The sequence below is a fragment of the Microtus pennsylvanicus genome, chromosome 12, assembly GCF_037038515.1.
Source record: "Microtus pennsylvanicus isolate mMicPen1 chromosome 12, mMicPen1.hap1, whole genome shotgun sequence".
Classification (NCBI taxonomy): domain Eukaryota; kingdom Metazoa; phylum Chordata; class Mammalia; order Rodentia; family Cricetidae; genus Microtus; species Microtus pennsylvanicus.
Genome location: NC_134590.1, coordinates 96842062 through 96855951, shown reverse-complemented (window position 1 = coordinate 96855951; position 13890 = coordinate 96842062).

The following is a 13890-nucleotide window of genomic DNA, read 5'->3' as shown; positions in this document are numbered from 1 at the left end:
TTATTGCTACACAACGAAAAGGACCGGGGGGGGGGGGGGTGATGATGTGCAGTCAGTGCTGGTATTGAAATCTCACTGACTCCTTCCGCACTCCTTGTCAATTCCCGACTTTGTCAAATCAACTATCGTGAATCTTTGATGTGGGTTGGCCCTTTAGGAACTCAGAGAAACAAGACAGACAGACCTGTTTCATCCCAGAAACCTCCCAGTTCCTGAGCCCTAGCCCTGGAAGTCTCAAAGCCATCACATCCAGAAATCTCTCTAGTCCCTGCTAGTGGTGAACTCACTTCGTCTTCCCCAGGACCACTAATTATTTCTCCATGTTTTCCTGTGAGATCTGAGGCCAGCTTTCTTCTTCCTCCCTCTGGCCTCTCCACGAACGATCTCCATTCTCTAGACAACATGTCTAGAACCGAGTCTTATAGGCACCGAGAGAGTGTGTCTTGAGGGCAGTTGGCGTTTCTAGGACACGAGTGACATCACAAAATTCCGAGAGCTCTCTGGGATACCGTGGAATTTCCAGAGAAGGGACTGCTGATGTCGTGAGGCACGGCCTTTACCTCCTTGCTGATATTTCTCCCCGAACTGACCGACCGACCGACCGACCGACCAACCGGAACCTGAGGTTTCCTTTCCAGGAGTCTCTCCTCCGACACAGAGGGAGCCATTCAGGATTTCCTCCTTCCAAAACCAGAAATTTCTCTCTGCTTCATTAATATCTTCTCACTACTTCCTGAACCCATGGGGAGTTAGTTAGTTGAACACTCACTTTTTTCATGAATGACCCTTCCTCCCTCTCCTGAACATCTCATATTACTGATTCATACTCAGTAAAACAGTAATATGAGAAATTAGGCCAGGAGGACATGGAAGATGAGGGTTGAGTCTTCTGAAGTGAACAAGCACTTAGGGAAGGCTAAACTTAAGGGAATTTGACTCTGAGTGGCAAGACATGAATAGCTGCTGCCAAGGCACAGATACAGGCACCAACTGGGCCCTCGGCATCCTCCTGCATCATCAGAGCTGTGTGGGAAACTCAGCCCAAAGGAGGGGCCGTGTTCAAAGGGAGAGGGCATTTTCGAGGACAGCACTGTTTTCTTTTTCTTCTTTCTTTCTTTCTTTCTTTCTTTCTTTCTTTCTTTCTTTCTTTTTTTTTTTCGAGACAGGGTTGTTCTGTAGTTTTTTTTTTTTTGGAGCCTGTCCTGGAACTAGCTCTTGTAGACCAGGCTGGTCTTGAACTCACATGCTTTCTTTTTTTTTCTATTGGATATTTTTGACTTCTTTATCAAAGATCAGGTGTTCGAAGATGTGTGGATCGATATCCGGGTCTTCTATTCGGTTCCATTGGTCCTCCTGTCTGTTCTTATGCCAGGACCAGGCTGTTTTCAGAACTGTAGCTTACAGAGTGTTCTTGCAGGTGGGGCACAGAAGAGGTTAATTACGGTACCTTAGTTCTTCTGCTTTTCTAGCAGACCGGAGCCCAGCTGACAGGAATCCAGTAGAGATGGTGTCAAGGTTCACACTGACACTAACAGCTGTAACTTGAGCAGGATTTGTGATCCACATGAAATTTGCAATGAATTGCAGCAAATCTGTGACACTCTAACTTGCTCAGGCTCAGTATCTGAACATACAGATGTTTGCAATGATCACTGGCTTCAGGATTTTTTTTTTTTTTGTTGTTGTTGTTTTGTTTTTCCACGAGACAGGGTTTCCCTGTAGCTGAAGTTTAACGGCCTGGTGTTTTTGTGACTTACTGCTTCAAAGAACTTCTCCATTTCTTTATCCCTAAGGGAAAAGAAATATAATCACTAAATACATTTAAGTGTCTTTCAACCATTTTAGATCCCTCTGTTGAGAGTTCTCTGTTTAGGTCTGTACTCCATTTTTTTAAAATTGGATTATTTGTTCTTTGGATGACCAATTTCTCGACTTCTTTGTGTATTTTGGAGATTAGTGAAGATCTTTTCCCATTCTGTAAGGCCGTCGTTTTGTCTTGTTGGCCATGTTCTTTGCTTTACAGAAGCTTTTCAGTTTCAGGAGGTCTCACTTATTAATTGTTTCTCTCAGTGTCTGTTTTTTTTTCTTTTTTTTTCTTTTTTCTTTCTTTTTTTTTCTTTTTTTCTTTTTTTCTTTTTTTTTCTTCTTCTTCTTTTCTTTTTTTTTCTTTTTTTTCTCTCTTTAGTTTTTTTCTTTGTTCTTTTTTTTTGTTTTGTTTTTCTTTTTTTTTTCTTTTTTCTTTTTTTTCTTTTTCTCTCAGTGTCTGTGCTACTGGGGTTCTATTTAGCAAGCGTTCTCCTGTGCCAATGTGTTCAAGTGCATTTGATATTTTTATTTTTATATTCTTTTATTGTGGATGAAGTCAATTATTTGAACTCTCAAATATTTTTATTGTTATTATCTCTCTATTTGTTTGCTTATTTGTGGTTGTTCACCAACTTGACTATCTAGAGGAAGTAAAAGTCGTAACAAGGTTTCCGTAGGTGAACCTGCGGAAGGATCATTAACGTGAGAGAGCAGCGGCGGCGGCTCTGCCCGCCCGCTCGCCTGCCTCGCCCGAGTTCTCGCCGGGAGGCGCGCTCCCCGGGTCGCACGTGTGTTGTGCGCACGGAAGTGTGCGTGCGCACGGGCGCTCGTGGCGGTCGTGAGAGAGAGGTCGAGAGAGGGGGAAGGGGGACGGGCGCCGGCTCGCCCGCCCTCCTCGCCCCGTCCGAGGACCCGTGTCTGGCTCTGCCACTGGCGGCTCACGGCGGACGGCGGCTCTCTTCCCGCTCTCGCTCTCCTCCGTCCACTCCCGCTGCTTGCCTCACCGCACCGCAGCGGCCCGCGGGTGTGTCCCCTCTTTCCCGGGCGCGCGCCTTTCCCTCTCCATCCCTCTTCGCGGGGGAGGATGGGCGAGGGTCTGGCGGCGCCCCGGGCCCCCTCTCGCCGCCGACCTCCGCTCGCGCGCCGTGGCGCCGCGGCGCGCCTGTCGGGGAGGCGGCGGAGGTTGGGCGCACTTTTTTTTCCCCCCTCTCCACCTCCTTCTCCAAAGGACCGGGGTAGACCAGTAGTCCCTCCCACCGGGCGGGAGGCCATTTTTTTCCCCCGGGGATGCGGCGGGTCGACCAGATGTCCCGCTGGACTCTTTTTTTTTTTTTTTAATGTATAATATATATTATATCTTCCTAGACCTGACGGGTCGACCAGTTGTCTCTGTGCACTTCCTTTTTTTTGACGGACTGGAAGCGGGTCGACCAGTTGTCCGATTAAATATTTGGCCTTAAAATGCTAAGTACCGGGGTCGACCAGTTGGCCTTGTGAACTTGGGTCGACCAGTTGTCTTTTTCCATGTCTTGATTGACTGATGTCATTCTTCAATGTGTTGGTGGTTAGTTTATCTCTTTTGTTCTCTATGCCAACACGCCCCACTCACCAAACACTTTTTTTTAAATTTATTTATTTACTTATTTTTATTTTACTTTTTTATTATTTATTTATTTATACATACATACATACATACATCCTGTCTATCTGTCCAGATGGGGCAGGGGTAGAAGGGGCTAGCTATGAGAGGAAGGTGCTCGGTGGGCATCCAGTTGTAAATAAGGCTGGGAATAAATAGCTGAATATTAATTCATTTGAGTAATATTAAAACTGTTCAAGTAGAAAACAATTGCTTTCTTTTTCTGTTTGCCCAGAGATCTGACTGACTGCAACTTGGAAAGAAGACGGCCCTGCTGGACAGAGACCTCCCTCCTGCTTTGGGTGGGTCGACCAGTTTACATGTTTATTTCCACGTTTTGTCTTTTATGGATTGAATGGATGTCTCTCTCTCTCTCTTTTTTTTTTTTTTGGTTTTTCGAGACAGGGTTTCTCTGTGGCTTTGGAGCCTGTCCTGGAACTAGCACTGTAGACCAGGCTGGTCTCGAACTCACAGAGATCCGCCTACCTCTGCCTCCCGAGTACTGGGATTAAAGGCGTGCGCCACCATCGCCCAGCTCTCATTTTTTTTTCACAATTGCTTGCTTGCTTGCTTGCTTACTTACTTACTTACTTACTATCTGTTCAGCCCATCTCATTTACTTACTTCTTTAAAAAAAATGACCCACCTAGTTATTTACTTACTTACTTACTTACTTACTTGTTCATTCATTCCTTCACTTCCTTATCTTCTTTCATATATCTGTTTATTTATCTGCTGATTTAGCGTGACTCATTTACTTATTGAATGTTTCAATTATTATTTAGTTTTATTCATTTATTCATTCTTTATGTCTATTTTTATGTATGTATTTACTTACTTTCTTAATTTTTTTTTTACTTTTTAAAATTTACTTAATTTTTTTCTTTCTTTGGGAATGTAGATTCTTTCTTCCTTTCTTCCTTTCTTTCCTTCTTTCTGTCTCCTGACTGTCACTGGCTAAGAAAATGGTGGCCTCCATGTCACTGGTCAGCATAGCAGCTCCTAAAATGGAATTTGATGAAGGGATACATAGATAGATAGATAGATAGATAGATAGATAGATAGATAGATAGATAGATAGATAGATAGATGGGATGCGCACACGCTCACACACACACACACACACACACACACACACACACACATATGCACGCACGTGCATGACATGTACAGATGGGGGGCGATTCCAATGTTTTCAGAGGAAGGTGCTCGCTGGTAATAATAAATGTGCTGGTAAATAAGGCTGGAAATAGCTGAATATTAAATCATTAAAACTCTTCAAATAAATAAAAAGCAATTCCATTTCTCTCTCTCTCTCTTTCTCACCATATACCAGCACATCTGAACTGACTGCAACATACAAAAGAAGAAGAAACACGGAAAGAAGACATCCCTGCTGGACAGGATCTGAGATGAGAATAAATTCATCGAATGGCTGCCAACAGCATTTCATTGAGAAGAGATTCCACATTTTATGCTGTACAGTTACTTAGTTAGATAGATAGATAAAGAGAGGCCTGTGAACTGGGGTGGGCTGTGGCTTCTCAGGTCACCTCAGGTCAGGGAGGGGCTGAGGAGTGTCCCATTGGCCTTGACAATAGGCAGGAGTCAGAGGTTAATGTCAGGGCAGGGCCTGAGAGTTCCTCAAAGGGAATGAATGGAGACCCTTGCTTACCTAAGAAATGCCTGACCTTGGAAAAGGACTTGTGGAAAGCGGGCCCTTGAAACTGTGGTTTCACGTCTTACTAGAAAGCTCCCTCTTGGAAGGGAAAGTCATCGTGATATCTTACTCTTTTCCCAAGGATACCCTACCTACCCTTCTGATCATTCTTACTGAATTAAGTCTTCCACTGCAAATAAATAAATAAATAAATAAATAATAAATGAAGTGGGTGAGTGAGTGAGTGAGTGAGTAAGTAAGTAAGTAAGTAAGTAAACAAGCAAATACGTGGATGGACAAATAAATACAAAGTTTGCTGTTGTTGACTGACTTTTGATTTCATAATGAATCTCTCTCTCTCTCTCTCTCTCACACACACACACACACACTAAATATACAATAAAAGGAAGCATAACACCTTTACTCAGGGGGCAGAGTGAACTCTGAAAGTTTTCCAGGCGGGGGGGGGGGAGAGACAGAATATAAGAACAAAATGAGAAACAAGGAAAAATAGTGTTGGCTGGCTGGCCGGCTTTCAGTTCCCTGACAGAAATGAGCACATTGTGGAGGAAACACAAAGTTGTTACACTATGTGGGTGTGATGAGGAGAGATTGTGAGTGAGTGTCCTGTCAGAACAAAGTTAGTCCCATAGTTGATGAAATTCATTATCCCAAAACTTCAGCAGAATATATCCCAAGTTTGCAAATGTGTGATCAGCTTGTGACAGGTTGGGCTGGAGATGCTGAGAACTGGGGAGCCCTCAATGCAAGAGCAGACACTCATTCCCATGAAGAGGGAGAGAGGGAGGGAGGGAGGGAGGGATCATTCATTCCTATACTCAAGTTTAAAGAAAGATGAGTGGCTATCTATGGAGAGACCACTCACAGATATGAAAAATCATTTCCTAAAAATCAAATTTCTCAGTCAGTATGCAACTGCTATGGTGCTTCTCCTAGATAGAGCAAAACACACAAACAAACTGATTCCTTGATCTAGAGCCACAGTGCACATGCTGTGGAAAAGGGGACATGGCCAACTTGAATCACAATATTCATCAGAGCATGGAAAGAGCGTAAAAAGGACACAGAGGAGAGATAATTGTGGTCCTTCCTTCCTCCCTCCCTCCCTCCCTCCCTCCCTCCCTCCCTCCTTCCCTCAGGAAGTGACTGACAGATGAGACTTTGTCCAAGCAGGTTCTGTCTGAAATACCAGACTTGAGTTTCCCCCTCTGTGGGTATTAGCTAATCAGTCCTCCCTTCTTTCTGTAGGAAGGTGGTGCATGTCTCTCAGAACTTACCTGGTTTCCTCTGCACCAGGTGAACCAGGGAAAAGCTTTCTAAGCCTTATTCAGACCCATAGAGGCTGCGCTGTGTGTGACTTCAGAGACCTCAGGGAGTATAGGGGTGGGTGGGTGCTTGATGCTTCAGACTCATGTCATTGAAGGACATAACATAGTCTGGATTCACAGAGATTCACAACACAGAGCCATTGTCACTTACTAACAGCTCAGGACACCCAGAGCTAACAAGAAATTGCAGTCTCAGCCGGGCTTTAATCACAGCACACACACAGATCTCTGTGAATTCAAAGATGGCCTGATTTACAGAGTGAGTTTTAGGACAGCCCAAGATACACAAAGAAACCCTTTCTTGAAAAACAAAGCAAAACAGCAAAAGAAAGAAAGACAAGGAAAAAGAAAAAAATGGCAGTCTCTTTCCACTCTCTCCTCCATTGGCTCTTAAAGAGCTCTCAAGCTGAACTGGAGACCATGGTGTCACTCAAAACTGGGAAGCCAGAAACCTTAGGGGGGTCACAGGAGTCGGACTGACTGCAGCACTTGATGCCTCAACCCTGCTAATGGCTGTGATATAAGGCATGGTAAAATACGGGCTTTGGCAGAGCACTACTCCCCTTTCTCTATTATTATTGCTACACAACGAAAAGGACCGGGGGGGGGGGGTGATGATGTGCAGTCAGTGCTGGTATTGAAATCTCACTGACTCCTTCCGCACTCCTTGTCAATTCCCGACTTTGTCAAATCAACTATCGTGAATCTTTGATGTGGGTTGGCCCTTTAGGAACTCAGAGAAACAAGACAGACAGACCTGTTTCATCCCAGAAACCTCCCAGTTCCTGAGCCCTAGCCCTGGAAGTCTCAAAGCCATCACATCCAGAAATCTCTCTAGTCCCTGCTAGTGGTGAACTCACTTCGTCTTCCCCAGGACCACTAATTATTTCTCCATGTTTTCCTGTGAGATCTGAGGCCAGCTTTCTTCTTCCTCCCTCTGGCCTCTCCACGAACGATCTCCATTCTCTAGACAACATGTCTAGAACCGAGTCTTATAGGCACCGAGAGAGTGTGTCTTGAGGGCAGTTGGCGTTTCTAGGACACGAGTGACATCACAAAATTCCGAGAGCTCTCTGGGATACCGTGGAATTTCCAGAGAAGGGACTGCTGATGTCGTGAGGCACGGCCTTTACCTCCTTGCTGATATTTCTCCCCAAACTGACCGACCGACCGACCGACCGACCAACCGGAACCTGAGGTTTCCTTTCCAGGAGTCTCTCCTCCGACACAGAGGGAGCCATTCAGGATTTCCTCCTTCCAAAACCAGAAATTTCTCTCTGCTTCATTAATATCTTCTCACTACTTCCTGAACCCATGGGGAGTTAGTTAGTTGAACACTCACTTTTTTCATGAATGACCCTTCCTCCCTCTCCTGAACATCTCATATTACTGATTCATACTCAGTAAAACAGTAATATGAGAAATTAGGCCAGGAGGACATGGAAGATGAGGGTTGAGTCTTCTGAAGTGAACAAGCACTTAGGGAAGGCTAAACTTAAGGGAATTTGACTCTGAGTGGCAAGACATGAATAGCTGCTGCCAAGGCACAGATACAGGCACCAACTGGGCCCTCGGCATCCTCCTGCATCATCAGAGCTGTGTGGGAAACTCAGCCCAAAGGAGGGGCCGTGTTCAAAGGGAGAGGGCATTTTCGAGGACAGCACTGTTTTCTTTTTCTTCTTTCTTTCTTTCTTTCTTTCTTTCTTTCTTTCTTTCTTTTTTTCGAGACAGGGTTGTTCTGTAGTTTTTTTTTTTTTTGGAGCCTGTCCTGGAACTAGCTCTTGTAGACCAGGCTGGTCTTGAACTCACATGCTTTCTTTTTTTTTCTATTGGATATTTTTGACTTCTTTATCAAAGATCAGGTGTTCGAAGATGTGTGGATCGATATCCGGGTCTTCTATTCGGTTCCATTGGTCCTCCTGTCTGTTCTTATGCCAGGACCAGGCTGTTTTCAGAACTGTAGCTTACAGAGTGTTCTTGCAGGTGGGGCACAGAAGAGGTTAATTACGGTACCTTAGTTCTTCTGCTTTTCTAGCAGACCGGAGCCCAGCTGACAGGAATCCAGTAGAGATGGTGTCAAGGTTCACACTGACACTAACAGCTGTAACTTGAGCAGGATTTGTGATCCACATGAAATTTGCAATGAATTGCAGCAAATCTGTGACACTCTAACTTGCTCAGGCTCAGTATCTGAACATACAGATGTTTGCAATGATCACTGGCTTCAGGATTTTTTTTTTGTTGTTGTTGTTGTTTTGTTTTTCCACGAGACAGGGTTTCCCTGTAGCTGAAGTTTAACGGCCTGGTGTTTTTGTGACTTACTGCTTCAAAGAACTTCTCCATTTCTTTATCCCTAAGGGAAAAGAAATATAATCACTAAATACATTTAAGTGTCTTTCAACCATTTTAGATCCCTCTGTTGAGAGTTCTCTGTTTAGGTCTGTACTCCATTTTTTAAAATTGGATTATTTGTTCTTTGGATGACCAATTTCTCGACTTCTTTGTGTATTTTGGAGATTAGTGAAGATCTTTTCCCATTCTGTAAGGCCGTCGTTTTGTCTTGTTGGCCATGTTCTTTGCTTTACAGAAGCTTTTCAGTTTCAGGAGGTCTCACTTATTAATTGTTTCTCTCAGTGTCTGTTTTTTTTTCTTTTTTTTTCTTTTTTCTTTCTTTTTTTTTCTTTTTTTTCTTTTTTTCTTTTTTTCTTTTTTTTCTTCTTCTTCTTTTCTTTTTTTTTCTTTTTTTTCTCTCTTTAGTTTTTTTCTTTGTTCTTTTTTTTTGTTTTGTTTTTCTTTTTTTTTTCTTTTTTCTTTTTTTTCTTTTTCTCTCAGTGTCTGTGCTACTGGGGTTCTATTTAGCAAGCGTTCTCCTGTGCCAATGTGTTCAAGTGCATTTGATATTTTTATTTTTATATTCTTTTATTGTGGATGAAGTCAATTATTTGAACTCTCAAATATTTTTATTGTTATTATCTCTCTATTTGTTTGCTTATTTGTGGTTGTTCACCAACTTGACTATCTAGAGGAAGTAAAAGTCGTAACAAGGTTTCCGTAGGTGAACCTGCGGAAGGATCATTAACGTGAGAGAGCAGCGGCGGCGGCTCTGCCCGCCCGCTCGCCTGCCTCGCCCGAGTTCTCGCCGGGAGGCGCGCTCCCCGGGTCGCACGTGTGTTGTGCGCACGGAAGTGTGCGTGCGCACGGGCGCTCGTGGCGGTCGTGAGAGAGAGGTCGAGAGAGGGGGAAGGGGGACGGGCGCCGGCTCGCCCGCCCTCCTCGCCCCGTCCGAGGACCCGTGTCTGGCTCTGCCACTGGCGGCTCACGGCGGACGGCGGCTCTCTTCCCGCTCTCGCTCTCCTCCGTCCACTCCCGCTGCTTGCCTCACCGCACCGCAGCGGCCCGCGGGTGTGTCCCCTCTTTCCCGGGCACGCGCCTTTCCCTCTCCATCCCTCTTCCCGGGGGAGGATGGGCGAGGGTCTGGCGGCGCCCCGGGCCCCCTCTCGCCGCCGACCTCCGCTCGCGCGCCGTGGCGCCGCGGCGCGCCTGTCGGGGAGGCGGCGGAGGTTGGGCGCACTTATTTTTCCCCCCTCTCCACCTCCTTCTCCAAAGGACCGGGGTAGACCAGTAGTCCCTCCCACCGGGCGGGAGGCCATTTTTTTCCCCCGGGGATGCGGCGGGTCGACCAGATGTCCCGCTGGACTCTTTTTTTTTTTTTTTTTAATGTATAATATATATTATATCTTCCTAGACCTGACGGGTCGACCAGTTGTCTCTGTGCACTTCCTTTTTTTTGACAGACTGGAAGCGGGTCGACCAGTTGTCCGATTAAATATTTGGCCTTAAAATCCTAAGTACCGGGGTCGACCAGTTGGCCTTGTGAACTTGGGTCGACCAGTTGTCTTTTTCCATGTCTTGATTGACTGATGTCATTCTTCAATGTGTTGGTGGTTAGTTTATCTCTTTTGTTCTCTATGCCAACACGCCCCACTCACCAAACACTTTTTTTTAAATTTATTTATTTACTTATTTTTATTTTACTTTTTTATTATTTATTTATTTATACATACATACATACATCCTGTCTATCTGTCCAGATGGGGCAGGGGTAGAAGGGGCTAGCTATGAGAGGAAGGTGCTCGGTGGGCATCCAGTTGTAAATAAGGCTGGGAATAAATAGCTGAATATTAATTCATTTGAGTAATATTAAAACTGTTCAAGTAGAAAACAATTGCTTTCTTTCTCTGTTTGCCCAGAGATCTGACTGACTGCAACTTGGAAAGAAGACGGCCCTGCTGGACAGAGACCTCCCTCCTGCTTTGGGTGGGTCGACCAGTTTACATGTTTATTTCCACGTTTTGTCTTTTATGGATTGAATGGATGTGTCTCTCTCTCTCTCTTTTTTTTTTTTTTTTGGTTTTTCGAGACAGGGTTTCTCTGTGGCTTTGGAGCCTGTCCTGGAACTAGCACTGTAGACCAGGCTGGTCTCGAACTCACAGAGATCCGCCTACCTCTGCCTCCCGAGTACTGGGATTAAAGGCGTGCGCCACCATCGCCCGGCTCTCATTTTTTTTTCACGATTGCTTGCTTGCTTGCTTGCTTACTTACTTACTTACTTACTATCTGTTCAGCCCATCTCATTTACTTACTTCTTTAAAAAAAATGACCCACCTAGTTATTTACTTACTTACTTACTTACTTACTTGTTCATTCATTCCTTCACTTCCTTATCTTCTTTCATATATCTGTTTATTTATCTGCTGATTTAGCGTGACTCATTTACTTATTGAATGTTTCAATTATTATTTAGTTTTATTCATTTATTCATTCTTTATGTCTATTTTTATGTATGTATTTACTTACTTTCTTAATTTTTTTTTTACTTTTTAAAATTTACTTAATTTTTTTCTTTCTTTGGGAATGTAGATTCTTTCTTCCTTTCTTCCTTTCTTTCCTTCTTTCTGTCTCCTGACTGTCACTGGCTAAGAAAATGGTGGCCTCCATGTCACTGGTCAGCATAGCAGCTCCTAAAATGGAATTTGATGAAGGGATACATAGATAGATAGATAGATAGATAGATAGATAGATAGATAGATAGATAGATAGATAGATAGATGGGATGCGCACACGCTCACACACACACACACACACACACACACACACACACACATATGCACGCACGTGCATGACATGTACAGATGGGGGGCGATTCCAATGTTTTCAGAGGAAGGTGCTCGCTGGTAATAATAAATGTGCTGGTAAATAAGGCTGGAAATAGCTGAATATTAAATCATTAAAACTCTTCAAATAAATAAAAAGCAATTCCATTTCTCTCTCTCTCTCTTTCTCACCATATACCAGCACATCTGAACTGACTGCAACATACAAAAGAAGAAGAAACACGGAAAGAAGACATCCCTGCTGGACAGGATCTGAGATGAGAATAAATTCATCGAATGGCTGCCAACAGCATTTCATTGAGAAGAGATTCCACATTTTATGCTGTACAGTTACTTAGTTAGATAGATAGATAAAGAGAGGCCTGTGAACTGGGGTGGGCTGTGGCTTCTCAGGTCACCTCAGGTCAGGGAGGGGCTGAGGAGTGTCCCATTGGCCTTGACAATAGGCAGGAGTCAGAGGTTAATGTCAGGGCAGGGCCTGAGAGTTCCTCAAAGGGAATGAATGGAGACCCTTGCTTACCTAAGAAATGCCTGACCTTGGAAAAGGACTTGTGGAAAGCGGGCCCTTGAAACTGTGGTTTCACGTCTTACTAGAAAGCTCCCTCTTGGAAGGGAAAGTCATCATGATATCTTACTCTTTTCCCAAGGATACCCTACCTACCCTTCTGATCATTCTTACTGAATTAAGTCTTCCACTGCAAATAAATAAATAAATAAATAATAAATGAAGTGGGTGAGTGAGTGAGTGAGTGAGTAAGTAAGTAAGTAAGTAAGTAAACAAGCAAATACGTGGATGGACAAATAAATACAAAGTTTGCTGTTGTTGACTGACTTTTGATTTCATAATGAATCTCTCTCTCTCTCTCTCTCTCTCTCACACACACACACACACACTAAATATACAATAAAAGGAAGCATAACACCTTTACTCAGGGGGCAGAGTGAACTCTGAAAGTTTTCCAGGCGGGGGGGGGGGAGAGACAGAATATAAGAACAAAATGAGAAACAAGGAAAAATAGTGTTGGCTGGCTGGCCGGCTTTCAGTTCCCTGACAGAAATGAGCACATTGTGGAGGAAACACAAAGTTGTTACACTATGTGGGTGTGATGAGGAGAGATTGTGAGTGAGTGTCCTGTCAGAACAAAGTTAGTCCCATAGTTGATGAAATTCATTATCCCAAAACTTCAGCAGAATATATCCCAAGTTTGCAAATGTGTGATCAGCTTGTGACAGGTTGGGCTGGAGATGCTGAGAACTGGGGAGCCCTCAATGCAAGAGCAGACACTCATTCCCATGAAGAGGGAGAGAGGGAGGGAGGGAGGGAGGGATCATTCATTCCTATACTCAAGTTTAAAGAAAGATGAGTGGCTATCTATGGAGAGACCACTCACAGATATGAAAAATCATTTCCTAAAAATCAAATTTCTCAGTCAGTATGCAACTGCTATGGTGCTTCTCCTAGATAGAGCAAAACACACAAACAAACTGATTCCTTGATCTAGAGCCACAGTGCACATGCTGTGGAAAAGGGGACATGGCCAACTTGAATCACAATATTCATCAGAGCATGGAAAGAGCGTAAAAAGGACACAGAGGAGAGATAATTGTGGTCCTTCCTCCCTCCCTCCCTCCTTCCCTCCCTCCCTCCCTCCTTCCCTCAGGAAGTGACTGACAGATGAGACTTTTTCCAAGCAGGTTCTGTCTGAAATACCAGACTTGAGTTTCCCCCTCTGTGGGTATTAGCTAATCAGTCCTCCCTTCTTTCTGTAGGAAGGTGGTGCATGTCTCTCAGAACTTACCTGGTTTCCTCTGCACCAGGTGAACCAGGGAAAAGCTTTCTAAGCCTTATTCAGACCCATAGAGGCTGCGCTGTGTGTGACTTCAGAGACCTCAGGGAGTATAGGGGTGGGTGGGTGCTTGATGCTTCAGACTCATGTCATTGAAGGACATAACATAGTCTGGATTCACAGAGATTCACAACACAGAGCCATTGTCACTTACTAACAGCTCAGGACACCCAGAGCTAACAAGAAATTGCAGTCTCAGCCGGGCTTTAATCACAGCACACACACAGATCTCTGTGAATTCAAAGATGGCCTGATTTACAGAGTGAGTTTTAGGACAGCCCAAGATACAAAAAGAAACCCTTTCTTGAAAAACAAAGCAAAACAGCAAAAGAAAGAAAGACAAGGAAAAAGAAAAAAATGGCAGTCTCTTTCCACTCTCTCCTCCATTGGCTCTTAAAGAGCTCTCAAGCTGAAC